General features: G+C 33.8%; 18 non-coding genes across 18 annotated transcripts; 8 read left to right on the top strand and 10 right to left on the bottom strand.

The window, feature by feature from the left end:
• Positions 1–1,117: 1,117 nt before the first annotated feature.
• On the bottom strand, positions 1,118–1,260 carry LOC147175598 (U4 spliceosomal RNA). Its single transcript, XR_015094743.1, has one exon. It is a non-coding gene; the product is annotated as a U4 spliceosomal RNA (small nuclear RNA).
• Positions 1,261–1,815: 555 nt separating this feature from the next.
• Positions 1,816–1,952, bottom strand: LOC147175597 (U4 spliceosomal RNA). Its single transcript, XR_015094731.1, has one exon. It is a non-coding gene; the product is annotated as a U4 spliceosomal RNA (small nuclear RNA).
• Positions 1,953–2,569: 617 nt separating this feature from the next.
• Positions 2,570–2,706, bottom strand: LOC147175596 (U4 spliceosomal RNA). Its single transcript, XR_015094739.1, has one exon. It is a non-coding gene; the product is annotated as a U4 spliceosomal RNA (small nuclear RNA).
• A 1,248-nt stretch (positions 2,707–3,954) lies between these two features.
• LOC147175595 (U4 spliceosomal RNA) lies at positions 3,955–4,095 on the bottom strand. The gene has a single exon (XR_015094724.1). It is a non-coding gene; the product is annotated as a U4 spliceosomal RNA (small nuclear RNA).
• Positions 4,096–4,599: 504 nt separating this feature from the next.
• On the bottom strand, positions 4,600–4,740 carry LOC147175594 (U4 spliceosomal RNA). The gene has a single exon (XR_015094727.1). It is a non-coding gene; the product is annotated as a U4 spliceosomal RNA (small nuclear RNA).
• Positions 4,741–5,354: 614 nt separating this feature from the next.
• On the bottom strand, positions 5,355–5,495 carry LOC147175593 (U4 spliceosomal RNA). The gene has a single exon (XR_015094726.1). It is a non-coding gene; the product is annotated as a U4 spliceosomal RNA (small nuclear RNA).
• Positions 5,496–6,009: 514 nt separating this feature from the next.
• On the bottom strand, positions 6,010–6,146 carry LOC147175592 (U4 spliceosomal RNA). Its single transcript, XR_015094740.1, has one exon. It is a non-coding gene; the product is annotated as a U4 spliceosomal RNA (small nuclear RNA).
• A 583-nt stretch (positions 6,147–6,729) lies between these two features.
• Positions 6,730–6,866, bottom strand: LOC147175591 (U4 spliceosomal RNA). Its single transcript, XR_015094732.1, has one exon. It is a non-coding gene; the product is annotated as a U4 spliceosomal RNA (small nuclear RNA).
• Positions 6,867–7,478: 612 nt separating this feature from the next.
• LOC147175590 (U4 spliceosomal RNA) lies at positions 7,479–7,619 on the bottom strand. Its single transcript, XR_015094725.1, has one exon. It is a non-coding gene; the product is annotated as a U4 spliceosomal RNA (small nuclear RNA).
• A 998-nt stretch (positions 7,620–8,617) lies between these two features.
• Positions 8,618–8,758, bottom strand: LOC147175589 (U4 spliceosomal RNA). Its single transcript, XR_015094720.1, has one exon. It is a non-coding gene; the product is annotated as a U4 spliceosomal RNA (small nuclear RNA).
• Positions 8,759–11,543: 2,785 nt separating this feature from the next.
• On the top strand, positions 11,544–11,680 carry LOC147175588 (U4 spliceosomal RNA). The gene has a single exon (XR_015094730.1). It is a non-coding gene; the product is annotated as a U4 spliceosomal RNA (small nuclear RNA).
• Positions 11,681–12,285: 605 nt separating this feature from the next.
• On the top strand, positions 12,286–12,426 carry LOC147175587 (U4 spliceosomal RNA). Its single transcript, XR_015094735.1, has one exon. It is a non-coding gene; the product is annotated as a U4 spliceosomal RNA (small nuclear RNA).
• A 504-nt stretch (positions 12,427–12,930) lies between these two features.
• LOC147175586 (U4 spliceosomal RNA) lies at positions 12,931–13,071 on the top strand. Its single transcript, XR_015094737.1, has one exon. It is a non-coding gene; the product is annotated as a U4 spliceosomal RNA (small nuclear RNA).
• Positions 13,072–13,674: 603 nt separating this feature from the next.
• On the top strand, positions 13,675–13,811 carry LOC147175585 (U4 spliceosomal RNA). The gene has a single exon (XR_015094721.1). It is a non-coding gene; the product is annotated as a U4 spliceosomal RNA (small nuclear RNA).
• A 609-nt stretch (positions 13,812–14,420) lies between these two features.
• On the top strand, positions 14,421–14,561 carry LOC147175584 (U4 spliceosomal RNA). Its single transcript, XR_015094742.1, has one exon. It is a non-coding gene; the product is annotated as a U4 spliceosomal RNA (small nuclear RNA).
• A 610-nt stretch (positions 14,562–15,171) lies between these two features.
• Positions 15,172–15,312, top strand: LOC147175583 (U4 spliceosomal RNA). The gene has a single exon (XR_015094729.1). It is a non-coding gene; the product is annotated as a U4 spliceosomal RNA (small nuclear RNA).
• Positions 15,313–15,919: 607 nt separating this feature from the next.
• On the top strand, positions 15,920–16,060 carry LOC147175582 (U4 spliceosomal RNA). The gene has a single exon (XR_015094734.1). It is a non-coding gene; the product is annotated as a U4 spliceosomal RNA (small nuclear RNA).
• Positions 16,061–16,667: 607 nt separating this feature from the next.
• Positions 16,668–16,808, top strand: LOC147175581 (U4 spliceosomal RNA). The gene has a single exon (XR_015094733.1). It is a non-coding gene; the product is annotated as a U4 spliceosomal RNA (small nuclear RNA).
• Positions 16,809–16,979: the final 171 nt, after the last annotated feature.

Below are 16,979 nucleotides of genomic sequence, written 5' to 3'. Positions count from 1 at the left end.
ATCAGTTGGACAAATCTCATGTCACGAAAAAAATATATAGGTTTAAAAACCATTCACTTGGAGATGTATATGTATATGCAAATTGTATTTGGACGAATAAGATTTATGTTTAGTTTATGTACAGTATTGTTAAGCTGTAAACTCCACAGGATCTTACTAACACATTGTTCATCAATGCAGCGTATCACGTTCATCTCTCGTTATCGGATGATGTGCTAGAAAATAAGAGTCTAGAAAAGAAATATGTGTGAATGGATATAAATACTTAAAAATTATTTAGAGGTTTACCAAAAATAAAAAGTTATTTTAGTCAGTATTAAGGGATGACATAATTTAAAAAAGAAAAAAAAAATATTTACAGACTGAGTCACACCAGACTATTTCGTGAATTTGCGTCTACTCCCACCAATGATGTGTGAAGGTGATGACGCTGAAGGTTGAACTTGAATTTTTTTAGGGATGCACTGAAATGAAAATGTTTGAAAACCGAAACCAAAAACCGAAAATGAGAAATGCTTTCTATAATTAATTAAAAGTATTTATTATTCATAGGCGCCTAAACTTTGACGTTTGCTAGACGTTCACTTTTATACCAAACTTAAACCCCATTAGACGTCTGTTCTATTATTCACAACAACCCAATATTAAAGGAAATTAAAGTTGTCAAATTTGAATGTTAAATCAAGTTGTCTAAAAAGGGACCAAATTGAACCTGTGATTCTTATCTTGATGTCGTTCCAGGATGGCAATTCACATCACGTGTTTTTGGAACTTTTAATTAGGTTTCTGGAACTTTTAATTAGGTTTCAGTAATACTAATGCCATGCTTATTTTACCACTGGATATAAATAAATCTCTTGATGGCAAAAAGTAAATAAATAATCATCTAGTCTACAAATCTATATCGTCCTGTGTGTGTTTTTCTTTTTAAAGACAAAAAAAGGTTGTGACCTTGACTAGTTTCGGCGATGACTGCCGCCTTCCTCAGAAGCTGTCAAACTAACAGTTGTGACCTGTCTTATCAGCGGATGTTCCTGGGCGTAGCCGGTGTTGTGCCGTCATCCAACGTGAGAGCCAAAACTTCTCCTACCACAAAGCAGGAAAGCTGTTAGGAGCTGCTTCACCCGGAAACATAACAAGCTTTCACCTTGCAGCACTTCAATTCACAGCAGGTCAATTAGTTTGGGTAAAGTTTTCAACTAGCAATAATCACGCCTCGGTTAAACCTCATAGGCTACGATACTGCCACTGCGCATAGCTGTCGATGTAGCGGTGCTAACAATCAGGTGACCACCCAGCAAACGTTTTATAGTGACGGTACACTATTCGATAAATGGCCATCAAATTATTGAGGGTAACTAAAAATATCACGTTGAAAGATACAGATATTCGCAACAGTTTGTGTCATTTTATTTTGTTATAGGGTTGTTTCATATTCACAAAATTACAAAAAATACTCCATGCTTTAATATTTTTTTTTATTAATATCAGTCGTCACATTAATGGAGTGTCTTTAAATTGTGAATAATAAGAAAGGTCAAAAGATTTTGGAAATATTTTCCAATTTGTTTCGTTGAAGTTTGTCATTTTATTTTTATTTGTTTAGGACTACATAAATGTGGTTTATGACGATGTAACATGTTATATTGAGAAGATTTTTACTGAATTGTCAATTTATGTTTAGTCGAACAAAATAACATTATAGACTACACAGGTCAATGTTTAAACAGTCAATAAGCCAGTTCAACCATTATGTTGATATTCCAAATCCCCATAAAAATTCTAGTCAAGATTTTATTTTTACAAATATATTAGTCTCCAAAGAGACTGTCAAAAATTGCCAATGTTGACTATGCAATCAACGTAGCGGGGTATTGGGTAAAGTTTTCAACTAGCAATAATCACGCCTCGGTTAAACCTCATAGGCTACGATACTGCCACTGCGCAAAGCTGTCGATGTAGCGGTACTAACAATCAGGTGACCACCCAGCAAACGTTTTATAGTGACGGTACACTATACGGTAAATGGCCATCGATGATTGAGGGTAACTAAAAATATCACGTCGAAAGATAAAGATATTAGCAACAGTTTTGGTCTTTTTATTTTGTTATAGGAACATTTCATATTTACAAAGAGATTATTATTTGTTTAATACTTTAAAAATATATATTATTATTAATATCAGTCGTCACATTGAGTCGCTTTAAATTGTGATTAATAAAAAAGTTCAAAAGATTTTGGAAATGTATTCCAATTTGTTTCGTTGAAGTTTGTCATTTTCATTTCATTTTGTTTTTATTTACTTAGGACAACATAAATGTGGTTTATGATGATGTAACATTGAACTGGAATGTCAGTGTTTGTATGTAAATTTGTTGTTGGTTATTATTTGTTGTTATATTGAGAAGATTTTTATTGAATTGTCAATTTATGTTGAGTCGAACAAAACAACATTATAGACTACACAGGTCAATTTTTAAACAGTCAATAAGCCAGTTCAACCATTATGTTGATATTCCAAATACCGATAAAAGCACTAGTAAAAAAAATTTTTTACAAATATATTAGTCTCCAATGAGACTGTTAAAAATTGCCAATGTTGACTATGCAGTCAACATAGCAGGGTATTGGGTAAAGTTTTCAACTAGCAATAATCACGCCTCGGTTAAACCTCATTAGCTACGATGCTGCCACTGCGCAAAGCTGTCGATCTACTAACAATCAGGTGACCACCCAGCAAACGTTTTATAGTGACGGTACACTATACGGTAAATGGCCATCGAAGATTGAGGGTAACTAAAAATATCGCGTCGAAAGATACAGATATTCACAACTGTTTTGGTCTTTTTATTTTGTTATAGGGACATTTCATATTCACAAAATAAAATAAAAAATACTCCATGCTTTAATATATTTTTGTATTAATATCAGTCGTCACATTGAGTCTCTTTAAATTGTGAATAATAAGAAAGGTCAAAAGATTTAGGAAATATATTCCATATATTTTTTTCGTTGAAGTTTGTCATTTTATTTTGTTTTTATTTGCTCAGGACTAGATAAATGTGGTTTATGATGATGTAACATTGAACTGGAATGTCAGTGCTTGTATATAAATTTTTTGTTATATTGACAAGATTTTTACTGAATTGTCAATTTATGTTTAGTCAAACAAAACAACATTATAGATGACGCAGGTCAATGTCTGAACAATCAGTAAGCCAGTTTTGTCCAATATGTTGATATTCCAAATGACCATACAAACGCTAGTCAACGTTTTATTTTTACAAGTATATTAGTCTCCAAAGAGACTCCAATTTTTTTCGTTGAAGTTTGTCATTTTCATTTTTTTTTCTTTACGTATGTCATGTTTTGGGTCTTGATTAAGTGTGATCCTGCCCTTCCTCGTGTGATCCAATCAGTGCCCTCAGCCACTTGTGTCTTGCCCCAGGTGTGTCTTGTTGTGTCGTTAGTGTCTGTGTATTTAGTCTGCTGTCTCCCCTCTGTCTGGGTCGGTTCATTGTTTTTCCCCCTGTGATTTTTGCCTTGGATTTTCCCCCATGTCATGCTGCCCGTTTTGCCTTGTTGTTTTCCCCATGTTTTGTTTTTCCTTGCAATTTAGATCTTGCCTTTTGTTTTGTAGAAATTAAAATCCCTTTTTTGATTGAACCTCTGCCTCCTCGCCCTGTTTTCCCCTCCCTGACAACGTAGGACTACATAAATGTGGTTGTTGATGATGTAACATTGAACTGGAATGTAAGTGTTTGTATATACATTTGTTGTTATATTGACAAGATTTTTACTGAATTGTCAGTTGATGTTTAGTCAAACAAAACAAAGTTATAGACGACACAGGTAAATGTCTTAATAAACAGTAAGGCATTCTCATACATTTTGTTGATATTCCAACTCCCCGTGAAAATGCTGGTCAAAATTTAATTTTACAAATATATTAGTCTCCGTGGAGACCGTCAAAAATTGCCATAGCCGACTATATTTCAAGTCGTCAAGGCGGGGTATTGGGTAAAGTTTTCAACTAGCAATAATCACGCCTCGGTTAAACCTCATAGGCTACGATACTGCCACTGCGCAAAGCTGTCGATGTAGCGGTGCTAACAATCAGGTGACCACCCAGCGAACGTTTTATAGTGACGGTCTCCACACTATACGGTAAATGGCCATCGAAGATTGAGGGTGTCTAAAAATATCACGTAGATACAGATATTCGCAACAGTTTTGGTATTTTTATTTTGTTATAGGGATATTTCATATTCACAAAATTACAAAAATTACTCAATGCTTTAATATTTTTTTGTATTAATATCAGTCGTCACATTGAGTCTCTTTAAATTGCGAATAATAAGAAAGGTCAAAAGATTTTGGAAATATTTTCCAATTTGTTTCGTTGAAGTTTGTCATTTTATTTTTATTTACCTAGGACTACATAAATGTGGTTTATGACGATGTAACATTGAACTGGAATGTCAGTGTTTGTAATTTGTTGTTGGTTATTATTTGTTGTTATATTGAGAAGAATTTTACTGAACTTCCAACTCCCCATAAAAATCCAAGTCAAGATTTTATTTTTACAAATATATTTGTCTCCGTAGAGACTGTCAAAAATTGCCATAGCCAACTATATTTCAAGTCGTCAAGGCGGGGTATTGGGTAAAGTTTTCAACTAGCAATAATCACGCCTCGGATAAACCTCATAGGCTACGATACTGCCACTGCGCAAAGCTGTCAATACAGCGTTACTAACAATCAGGTGACCACCCAGCAAACGTTTTATAGTGACGGTACACTATACGGTAAATGATCATGGCCATCGATGATTGAGGGTAACTAAAAATATCACGTAGAAAGATACAGATATTCGCAACAGTTTTGGTCTTTTTATTTTGTTATAGGGACATTTCATGTTCACAAAATTAATAAATAAAAAATACTCCATGCTTTAATGTATATTTTTTAATAATATCAGTCGTCACATTGAATCTCTTTAAATTGTGATTAATAAAAAGTTCAAAAGATTTTGGAAATATTTTTCAATTTGTTTCATTGAAGTTTGTCATTTTCATTTTGTTTTTATTTACTTAGGACTACATAAATGTGGTTTATGACGATGTAACATTGAACTGGAATGTCAGTGTTTGTAATTTGTATTTGGTTATTATTTGTTGTTATATTGACAAGATTTTTACTGAATTGTCAATTTATGTTTAGTCGAACAAAACAACATCATAGACAACACAGGTCAATGTTTAAACAGTCAGTAAGCCAGTTCAACCATTATGTTGATATTCCAAATCCCGATAAAAGCACTAGTAAGATTTTTTTTTTACGAATATATTAGTCTCCATGGAGACCGTCAAAAATTGCCATAGCCAACTATATTTCAAGTCGTCAAGGCGGGGTATTGGGTAAAGTTTTCAACTAGCAATAATCACGCCTCGGTTAAACCTCATAGGCTACGATACTGCCACTGCGCAAAGCTGTCAATGTAGCGGTACTAACAATCAGGTGACCACCCAGCGAACGTTCCATAGTGACGGTACACTATACGGTAAATGATCATGGCCATCGATGATTGAGGGTAACTAAAAATATCACGTAGAAAGATACAGATATTCGCAACAGTTTGGGTCACTTTATTTTGTTATAGGGAAATTTCATATTCACAAAATAAAATAAAAAATACTCCATGCTTTAATATATTTTTTTAAATTAATATCAGTCGTCACATTGAGTCCCTTTAAATTGTGAATAATAAGAAAGGTCAAAAGATTTTGGAAATATTTTCCAATTTGTTTCGTTGAAGTTTGTCATTTTATTTTTATTTGTTTAGGACTACATAAATGTGGTTTATGACGATGTAACATTTAACTGGAATGTCAGTGTTTGTAAGTTGTTGTTGGTTATTATTTGTTGTTATATTGAGAAGAATTTTACTGAACTTCCAACTCCCCATAAAAATGCTAGTCAAGATTTTATTTTTACAAATATATTAGTCTCCAAAGAGACTGTCTCAAATTGCCAATGTTGATTATGCAATCAACGTAGCGGGGTATTGGGTAAAGTTTTCAACTAGCAATAATCACGCCTCGGTTAAACCTCATAGGCTACGATACTGCCACTGCGCAAAGCTGTCGATGTAGCGGTGCTAACAATCATCTGACCACCCAGCAAACGTTCCATAGTGACGGTACACTATACGGTAAATGGCCATCGAAGATTGAGGGTGTCTAAAAATATCACGTTGAAAGATACAAATATTTGCAACAGTTTGGGTCTTTTTATTTTGTTATAGGGACATTTAATATTCACAAAATAAAAAAAATACTCCATGCTTTAATATTTTTTTTTATTAATATCAGTCGTCACATTGAGTCTCTTTAAATTGTGAATAATAAGAAAGGTCAAAAGATTTTGGAAATATTTTCCAAGTTTGTCATTTTCATTTTATTTTGTTTTTATTTGCTTAGGACAACATAAATGTGGTTTATGATGATGTAACATTGAACTGGAATGTCAGTGCTTGTATATAAATTTGTTGATATATTGACAAGATTTTTACTTAATTGTCAATTTATGTTTAGTCGAACAAAACAACATTAGAGATGACACAGGTCAATGTCTGAACAATCAGTAAGCCAGTTTTGTCAAATATGCTGATATTCCAAATCACCAGACAAACGCTAGTCATCATTTTATTTTTATAAATATATTAGTCTCCAAAGAGACTGTTAAAAATTGCCAATGTTGACTATGCAGTCAACGTAGCGGGGTATTGGGTAAAGTTTTCAACTAGCAATAATCACGCCTCGGTTAAACCTCATAGGCTACGATACTGCCACTGCGCAAAGCTGTCAATGTAGCGGTACTAACAATCAGGTGACCACCCAGCGAACGTTTTATAGTGACGGTACACTATACGGTAAATGGCCATCGATGATTGAGGGTAACTAAAAATATCACATCGAAAGATACAGATATTCGCCACAGTTTGGGTCTTTTTATTTTGTTATAGGGACATTTCATATTCACAAAATAAAAAAAATACTCCATGCTTTAATATTTTTTTTATTAATATCAGTCGTCACATTGAGTCTCTTTAAATTGTGAATAATAAGGAAGGTCAAAAGATTTTGGAAATATTTTCCAATTTGTTTCGTTGAAGTTTGTCATTTTCATTTTGTTTTTATTTACTTAGGACAACATAAATGTGGTTTATGCCGATGTAACATTGAACAGGAATGTCAGTGTTTGTATATAAATGTGTTGTTGGTTATTATTTGTTGTTATATTGACAAGATTTTTACTGAATTGTCAGTTGATGTTTAATCAAACAAAATAAAACAACGTTTTAGACGACACAGATCAATGTCTTAACAATCAGTAAGCCAGTTCATCTATTACGATATAATTTTCAACTCCCCATACAAATGCTAGTCATAAATTAATTTTACAAATAAATTAGTCTCCGTGGAGACCGTCAAAAATTGCCATAGCCGACTATATTTCAAGTCGTCAAGGCAGGGTATTGGGTAAAGTTTTCAACTAGCAATAATCACGCCTCGGTTAAACCTCATTGGCTACGATACTGCCACTGCGCAAAGCTGTCGATCTAGCGGTACTAACAATCAGGTGACCACCCAGCGAACGTTCCATAGTGACGGTCTCTACACTATACGGTAAATGATCAAGGCCATCGAAGATTGAGGGTAACTAAAAATATCACGTCAAAAGATACATATATTCGCAATAGTTTTGGTCATTTTATTTTGTTATAGGGAAATTTCATATTCATAAAATAAAATAAAATACTCCATGCTTTAATATATTTTGTTATGAATATCAGTCGTCACATTGAATCTCTTTAAATTGTGATTAATAAAAAAGTTCAAAAGATTTTGGAAATATTTTCCAATTTGTTTCGTTGAAGTTTGTCATTTTCATTTTGTTTTTATTTACTTAGGACTACATAAATGTGGTTTATGACGATGTAACATTGAACTGGAATGTCAGTGTTTGTAATTTGTTGTTGGTTATTATTTGTTGTTATATTGACAAGATTTAGTCGAACAAAACAACATTATAGACGACACAGGTCAATGTTTGAACAATCAGTTAGCCAGTTTCATCCATTATGTTGCGCTGTCGAATAACACACGAATCTGTATAAGCAGTTGAAGCCACACTCCTCCCATCTAGCGAGCAGACTCTTTCATACACAGCTCGTAGGCTATATTAATATGGTGGCCTCGCGGCTTCAAAAGTCTTGTCCGATTTGCTATCCAGTAATATAAACAGATCAGTGACGAAACGCGAGTCGTAATGGAGACTCCAATGTTGATAATAAATCGAAACAAGTTGCTAAACTTAAACACTTTCACCCATAAGCACACGTTTGACAATTTGCTGACATGTCACGTGTAGAAGCAATGCATTATGGGACTCGCAGTGCACTTACTTTTGTTAAGACAAATAAGTGATATACGTTTGTTGTACTGGCAACGTGGAGTGGACCAGGACAAATCAGATACATCAGTTAAATAATTAATAATTAATAATAATTAATAATTAATATTTAAGCATTAATTTTAACACGAACATTAGTCTCCGTAGAGACCGTCAAAAATTGCCATAGCCGACTATATTTCAAGTCGTCAAGGCGGGGTATTGGGTAAAGTTTTCAACTAGCAATAATCGCGCCTCGGATAGACCTCATAGGCTACGATACTGCCACTGCGCAAAGCTGACGTTCAAGAGTCAGCATGAGGGGAGTCATTACCCAGCCTACGTCTCATAGTGGCGGTCTTTTAAGACTGATAAACGGACGGTAGGGTTTTAACACCAACCGAATCTTGACCTCATTCGACATAGTTACATGTTACATGTGCTGCGGTGTTAGTTTCCGACATGTTCAAAACGATATTTGTTTAAAACAAGCTTGGTGTCGCAATGCATTGTGGAACTTCTCATTTCCATTGTTTACAAACCTGGCCGTCACTTTCCACATACAAACATTCGGATATTGTGTGGTGGAAGCTTCCAAACGTCGAGCAATGATAACAATTACATTACATTACATTTCTAGGTTTGTTTCGTGTTAACACTTTGCAGAAAAGGCTACACTTTGTAAAATACTCACACTTCCGCCTAACACGGAAATTATATGTACGCATGCGCGTACACGAGAAATTTTGAAGACGTTTGAATTCATTTAAGTAGTTAGTATACGTATACATTGATAACGTTTGTCCAAGGGTTTCAATATTACAATATTAACAGTTCGGTTGAACACTGAAACAATGGTGTCAACTGTCATTGATTATTTATGACTTTGAATGAATTTACTCTCGACTTCACCATTCTCTCAGTCTATAAAGACTGCTACAACCCCAGTCATCGCGTTTTGTACGTAATTAACAAAATAGCTTTGTGGTAAAAATACTGATTTCGCGCCACACATTACGGGGTTTATTAAAAGTACTAAATCACGTACATTAACTCCATTTACCGGGCTCCAGGTGGCGGAGCTTACCTTTCCTCCGATGCAGGTTGTCGTGGGTTCGCTTCCCCACCTGGTAGGCCAGGTTTGTATGTGTGCTTTTTTGTGTGAGTAAGTGCAAAAAAGAAACAAAACAAAATAACTCAATATGCTCACCTTGGCACCGGTGACGTAATGCTCGGAAAATAACACCAGAGGTCGTTGTTGGCTTTGATAAACCAAGTATTATTTTTTTCTTTCAGAAAAGGCCTACAAGTTTATCCAAATGAAATCAGACCTTTCTCAGTTTATAACATAAATTAAAGACGTAAAACCCGCACACTATAAAATACCCCCCTGAACATCTTCCACTATGTGTTGGCTGCCCAACTTTTCTTACTGACCTGGAATCTCTTTTTGTGGTAGAATTAATTAAATATTGTGAAAGTATTCCAAAATGCAAGCAAAATATTTTTTCCCTTGCTAAAAGAATCCATTACTACGAATGGAGATAGTGTGCATTATTTTCACCATTTAAAACAGTTCTGAGTTAAATAACATACAGTACGTCATTCACAGCCACATTTTCACAATTAGGAAGATAACCAAGATTTACTTGATTGTTTAATTTCACACTTGATACACAGATAAACACCCAGAGGCCCATCTATTTTTTTATACAAGCATTAAAAAGTAAGATTTCTGTGATTTATTTTGTATGTTTGTTTGTTTAATATCATGTAGGCTCCAAAAAAAATAATAATAATGTAGGCTGCAATCTTCTGGATTCATGGCTTCAAAGTCGAAACTGTTTTGGTAAAAGTTATATACTTATAGCAATCGTATGTACTTTGCACTTATTGTATTGGTGTCATACCAAGAACTGTAATGCCAGATGTTGATATTAGAGGCCTTTTTACCTGTTGCGGCGCTTTAGTGGGATGAAGCAGGTGCTCAACAGATAAGATGAGGCGTGCTAGTCTAAAGCTGCCACATTAGACGGAGGATTTGCTCCTGTCAGAACGGCAAGCCAATGAGGCTCATAGGGGTGCGCTTGGATCACTTTCTGGGACAGGTAGTTACATAGATAAGGGGATTACACCAAGTAATCTTAAATGAATCCTGTCAGACTGTGTTTCAACCTCACCTGGAAAAGCAGAGGTTCTCAGTTTCCTGCTCAATGAATACATTGAACCGGTATGATCCAGTTCACAATGACAATGATAACTCCCTTAATAAATTGTGCAAACTAGCTTTGCACAGCTCAATGTAGTGTATAGCATATTTCCCACTGCCTACAAAAGCCCACCATTTTGTTTTAAAACACATAATGGTAATTTGCTGACTTTAGAAGTCACATCAGAACTGTAATAGAGGTGGTATTGTGTCTGTGTGTGAGTAAATACTTGAAAGATGGGAGACGGTACACTGTAAACCCGAATGTTCAAAATAATCAAATGGATTAAGTGCACAGTACTCAAAAAGTTTTAAAAAACTACTACAAACTTAACTTTTTTAAGTTGGTGTAACTTTTGTATGCTTTTATGAGTAATTTGTACAAATAATTTTTGATTAAATCTAACTATTATTGTTTTTGGGTATGGTTAACTTCAAAACATTAATTGGCTGTAACGTAATAAAATTTAGTTTTTTTTCGTGATTCAAATCTTATTTCTATTATTTAAAAAAAAGGTAGTATTTACAAATACCATTTTATTTATATAGTACATACTAAAAATAAAACTTAATGTATGTAATGTCATATTTTATATTTTGTGTATATGTTTAATAATTTATTTGACTTGTTAATTTGCAATTTCATTTTATTTTACTTTGCAGTTGACATTGTAAATGATAATCTGCTCTCAGTTTATTTACCTGGTTAAAATAAATTAATAATAATTAATGTTAGATGATAAAAAAAAAAACATGCTCATAGCAGTTGGCATGGTTACCCTCAATCTTCGATGGCCATTTACCGTATAGTGTGAAGACCGTCACTATAAAACGTTCGCTGGGTGGTCACCTGATTGTTAGCACCGCTACATCGATAGCTTTGCGCAGTGGCAGTATCGTAGCCTATGAGGTTTAACCGAGGCGTGATTATTGCTAGTTGAAAACTTTACCCAATACCCCGCTACGTTGATTGCATAGTCAACATTGGCAATTTTTGACAGTCTCTTTGGAGACTAATACCCAATACCCCGCCTTGACGACTTGAAATATAGTCAGCTATGGCAATTTTTGACGGTCTCCACGGAGTCAAATTTATTTGTAAAAAAAAAACTTTTGTAAAATTAAAATGTGACTAGCATTTGTATGGTGAGTTGGAATATCAACATAAAGTAAAAATCTTGTCAATATAATAACAAATAATAACCAACAACCAATTACAAACACTGAAATTCCAGTTCAATGTTACATCGTCATAAACCACATTTATGTAGTCCTAAGTAAATACAAATAAAATGACAAACTTCAACGAAACAAATTGGAAAATATTTCCAAAATCTTTTGACCTTTCTTATTATTCACAATTTAAAGGGACTCAATGTGATGACTGATATTAATTAAAAAAAAAATTCAAGCATGGAGTATTTATTTTTATTTTGTGAATATGATATGTCCCTATAACAAAATAAAAAGACCAAAACTGTTGCGAATATCTGTATCTTTTGACGTGATATTTTTAATTACCCTAAATCTTCGATGGCCATTTACCGTATAGTGTAGAGACCGTCACTATGGAACGTTCGCTGGATGGTCACCTGATTGTTAGTACCGCTACATCGACAGCTTTGCGCAGTGGCAGTATTGTAGCCAATGAGGTTTAACTGAGGCGTGATTATTGCTAGTTGAAAACTTTACCCAATACCCCGCCTTGACGATTTGAAATATAGTCGGCTATGGCAATTTTTGACAGTCTCCACAGAGGCTAATATATTCGTAAAATTAAAATGTTGAGTAGCGTTTGTATAGTGAGTTGGAATATCAACATATTGGACGAAACTGGCTTACTGATTGTTCAGACATTGAGCTTTGTTGTCGATAATGTTGTTTTGTTCGACTAAACATAAATGGACAATTCAGTAAAAATTTGTCAATATAACAACAAAATTTACATACAAACACTGACATTCCAGTTCAATGTCTTTTGAACATTTTTATTAATCACAATTTAAAGAGATTCAATGTGACGACTGATATTAATATATATATATTTTTTTAAGTATAAAAAAAAAAAAGATCTCTTTGTGAATATGAAATGTTCCTATAACAAAATAAAACGACCAAAACTGTTGCGAATATCTGTATCTTTTGACGTGATAATTTTAGTTACCCTCATTCATCGATGGCCATGATCATTTACCGTATAGTGTACCGTCACTATAAAACGTTTGCTGGGTGGTCACCTGATTGTTAGCACCGCTACATCGACAGCTTTGCGCAGTGGCAGTATCGTAGCCTATGAGGTTTATCCGAGGCGTGATTATTGCTAGTTGAAAACTTTATCCAATACCCGGCCTTGACGATTTGAAATATAGTCGGCTATGGCAATTTTTGACGGTCTCTACGGAGACAAATATATTTGTAAAAATAAAATCTTGACTAGCATTTTTGTTGGGAGTTGGAGTTCCAACATAATGGATGGAACGGACGAACTGATTGTTCAGACATTGACCTGTGTTGTCTATAATGTTGTTTTGTTCGACAAAACATAAATTGACAATTCAGTAAAAATCTTGTCAATATAACAACAAATAATAACCAACAACGAATTTATATACAAACACTGACATTCCAGTTCAATGTTACATCGTCATAAACCACATTTATGCAGTCCTAAGTAAATAAAAATAAAATGACAAACTTCAACGAAACAAATTGGAAAATATTTCCAATATCTTTTGACCTTCTTATTATTCACAATTTAAAGACACTCAATGTGACGACTGATATTAATACAAAAAAATATTAAAGCATGGAGTAATTTTTGTAATTTTGTGAATATGAAATATCCCTTTCACAAAATAAAAATACCAAAACTGTTGCGAATATCTGTATCTACGTGATATTTTTAGACACCCTCAATCTTCGATGGCCATTTACCGTATAGTGTGAAGACCGTCACTATAAAACGTTCGCTGGGTGGTCATCTGATTGTTAGCACCGCTACAGCGACAGCTTTGCGCAGTGGCAGTATCGTAGCCTATGAGGTTTAACCGAGGCGTGATTATTGCTAGTTGAAAACTTTACCCAATACCCCGCTATGTTGACTGCATAGTCAATATTGGCAATTTTTGACAGTCTCTTTGGAGACTAATATATTTGTAAAAATAAAATCTTTACCAGCGTTTGTATGGTGATTTGGAATATCAACATATTGGACAAAACTGGCTTACTGATTGTTCAGACATTGACCTGTATTGTCTATAATGTTGTTTTGTTCGACTAAACATAAATTGACAATTCAGTAAAAATCTTGTCAATATAACAACAAATAATAACCAACAACAAATTACAAACACTGACATTCCAGTTCAATGTTACATCGTCATAAACATTTATGTTGTCTTAAGTAAATAAAAACAAAATTAAATGAAAATGACAAACTTCAACGAAACAAATTGGAATATATTTCCAAAATCTTTTGAACTTTTTTATTAATCACAATTTAAAGAGACTCAATGTGACGACTGATATTAATACAAAAATATATTAAAGCATGGAGTATTTTTTATTTTATTTTGTGAATATGAAATGTCCCTATAACAAAATAAAAAGACCCAAACTGTTGCGAATATCTGTATCTTTCAATGTGATATTTTTAGTTACCCTCAATCTTTGATGGCCATTTATCGTATAGTGTACCGTCACTATAAAACGTTTGCTGGGTGGTCACCTGATTGTTAGTAACGCTGTATCGACAGCTTTGCGCGGTCGCAGTATCGTAGCCTATGAGGTTTAACCGAGGCGTGATTATTGCTAGTTGAAAACTTTACCCAATAGCCCGCCTTGACGACTTGAAATATAGTAGGCTATGGCATTTTTTGACGGTCTCCACGGAGACTAATTTATTTGTTAAAAAAAAAAAAACTTTTGTAATAATTAAATATCGACTAGCGTTTGTATGGTGAGTTGGAATATCAACATATTGGACGAAACTGGCTTACTGGTTGTTCAGAAATTGACCTTTGTTGTCGATAATGTTGTTTTGTTCGACTAAACATAAATGGACAATTCAGTAAAAATCTTGTCAATATAACAACAAAATTTATATACAAACACTGACATTCCAGTTCAATGTTACATCATCATAAACCACATTTATGCAGTCCTAAGCAAATAAAAATAAAATGACAAATTTCAACGAAACAAATTGGAATTTATTTCCAAAATCTTTTGAACTTTTTTATTAATCACAATTTAAAGAGATTCAATGTGACGACTGATATTAATATATATATATTTTTTTAAGTATAAAAAAAAAAGATCTCTTTGTGAATATGAAATGTTCCTATAACAAAATAAAACGACCAAAACTGTTGCGAATATCTGTATCTTTTGACGTGATATTTTTAATTACCCTCAATCTTCGATGGCCATTTACCGTATAGTGTACCGTCACTATAAAACGTTTGCTGGGTGGTCACCTGATTGTTAGCACCGCTACATCAACAGCTTTGCGCAGTGGCAGTATCGTAGCCTATGAGGTTCATCCGAGGCGTGATTATTGCTAGTTGAAAACTTTACCCAATAACCCGCCTTGACGACTTGAAATATAGTCGGCTATGGCAATTTTTGACGGTCTCCACGGAGACTAATATATTTGTAAAATTTAAATGTTGACTAGTCTTTGTATGGTGAGTTGGAATATCAACATATTGGACGAAACTGGCTTACTGATTGTTCAAACATTGACCTGTGTCGTCTATAAAGTTGTTTTGTTCGACAAAACATAAATTGACAATTCAGTAAAAATCTTGTCAATATAACAACAAATTTATATACAAAAACTGACATTCCAGTTCAATGTTACATCGTCATAAACCACATTTATGTAGTCCTGAGCAAATAAAAATAAAAATAAAATGAAAATGACAAACTTCAATGAAAAAAATTGGAATATATTTCCAAAATCTTTTGACCTTTCTTATTATTCACAATTTAAAGAGACTCAATGTGACGACTGATATTAATACAAAAATATATTAAAGCATGGATTATTTTTTATTTTATTTTGTGAATATGAAATTTCCCTATAACAAAATAAAGTGACCCAAACTGTTGCGAATATCTGTATCTTTCTACGGGATATTTTTAGTTACCCTCAATCATCGATGGCCATGATCATTTACCGTATAGTGTACCGTCACTATGGAACGTTCGCTGGGTGGTCACATGATTGTTAGTACCGCTACATCGACAGCTTTGCGCAGTGGCAGTATCGTAGCCTATGAGGTTCATCCGAGGCGTGATTATTGCTAGTTGAAAACTTTACCCAATACCCCGCCTTGACGATTTGAAATATAGTCGGCTATGGCAATTTTTGACGGTCTCCACGGAGACTAATATATTTGTAAAATTTAAATGTTGACTAGTCTTTGTATGGTGAGTTGGAATATCAACATATTGGACGAAACTGGCTTACTGATTGTTCAAACATTGACCTGTGTCGTCTATAAAGTTGTTTTGTTCGACAAAACATAAATTGACAATTCAGTAAAAATCTTGTCAATATAACAACAAATTTATATACAAAAACTGACATTCCAGTTCAATGTTACATCGTCATAAACCACATTTATGTAGTCCTGAGCAAATAAAAATAAAAATAAAATGAAAATGACAAACTTCAATGAAAAAAATTGGAATATATTTCCAAAATCTTTTGACCTTTCTTATTATTCACAATTTAAAGAGACTCAATGTGACGACTGATATTAATACAAAAATATATTAAAGCATGGATTATTTTTTATTTTATTTTGTGAATATGAAATTTCCCTATAACAAAATAAAGTGACCCAAACTGTTGCGAATATCTGTATCTTTCTACGGGATATTTTTAGTTACCCTCAATCATCGATGGCCATGATCATTTACCGTATAGTGTACCGTCACTATGGAACGTTCGCTGGGTGGTCACATGATTGTTAGTACCGCTACATCGACAGCTTTGCGCAGTGGCAGTATCGTAGCCTATGAGGTTCATCCGAGGCGTGATTATTGCTAGTTGAAAACTTTACCCAATACCCCGCCTTGACGATTTGAAATATAGTCGGCTATGGCAATTTTTGACGGTCTCTACGGAGACAGATATATTTGTAAAAATAAAATCTTGACTAGCATTTTTGTTGGGAGTTGGAATTTCAACATAATGGATGGAACGGACTAACTGATTGTTCAGACATTGACCTGTGTCGTCTATAATGTTGTTTTGTTCGACGAAACATAAATTGACAATTCAGTAAAAATCTTGTCAAT

Source organism: Leptonotus elevatus, chromosome 4 (assembly GCF_054856555.1).
Source record: "Leptonotus elevatus isolate MCC_2025b chromosome 4, RoL_Lele_1.0, whole genome shotgun sequence".
In the NCBI taxonomy this organism is placed as follows: domain Eukaryota; kingdom Metazoa; phylum Chordata; class Actinopteri; order Syngnathiformes; family Syngnathidae; genus Leptonotus; species Leptonotus elevatus.
Note: the sequence above shows the minus strand (reverse complement) of the source record. Positions and strands in the feature narration are given on the sequence as shown.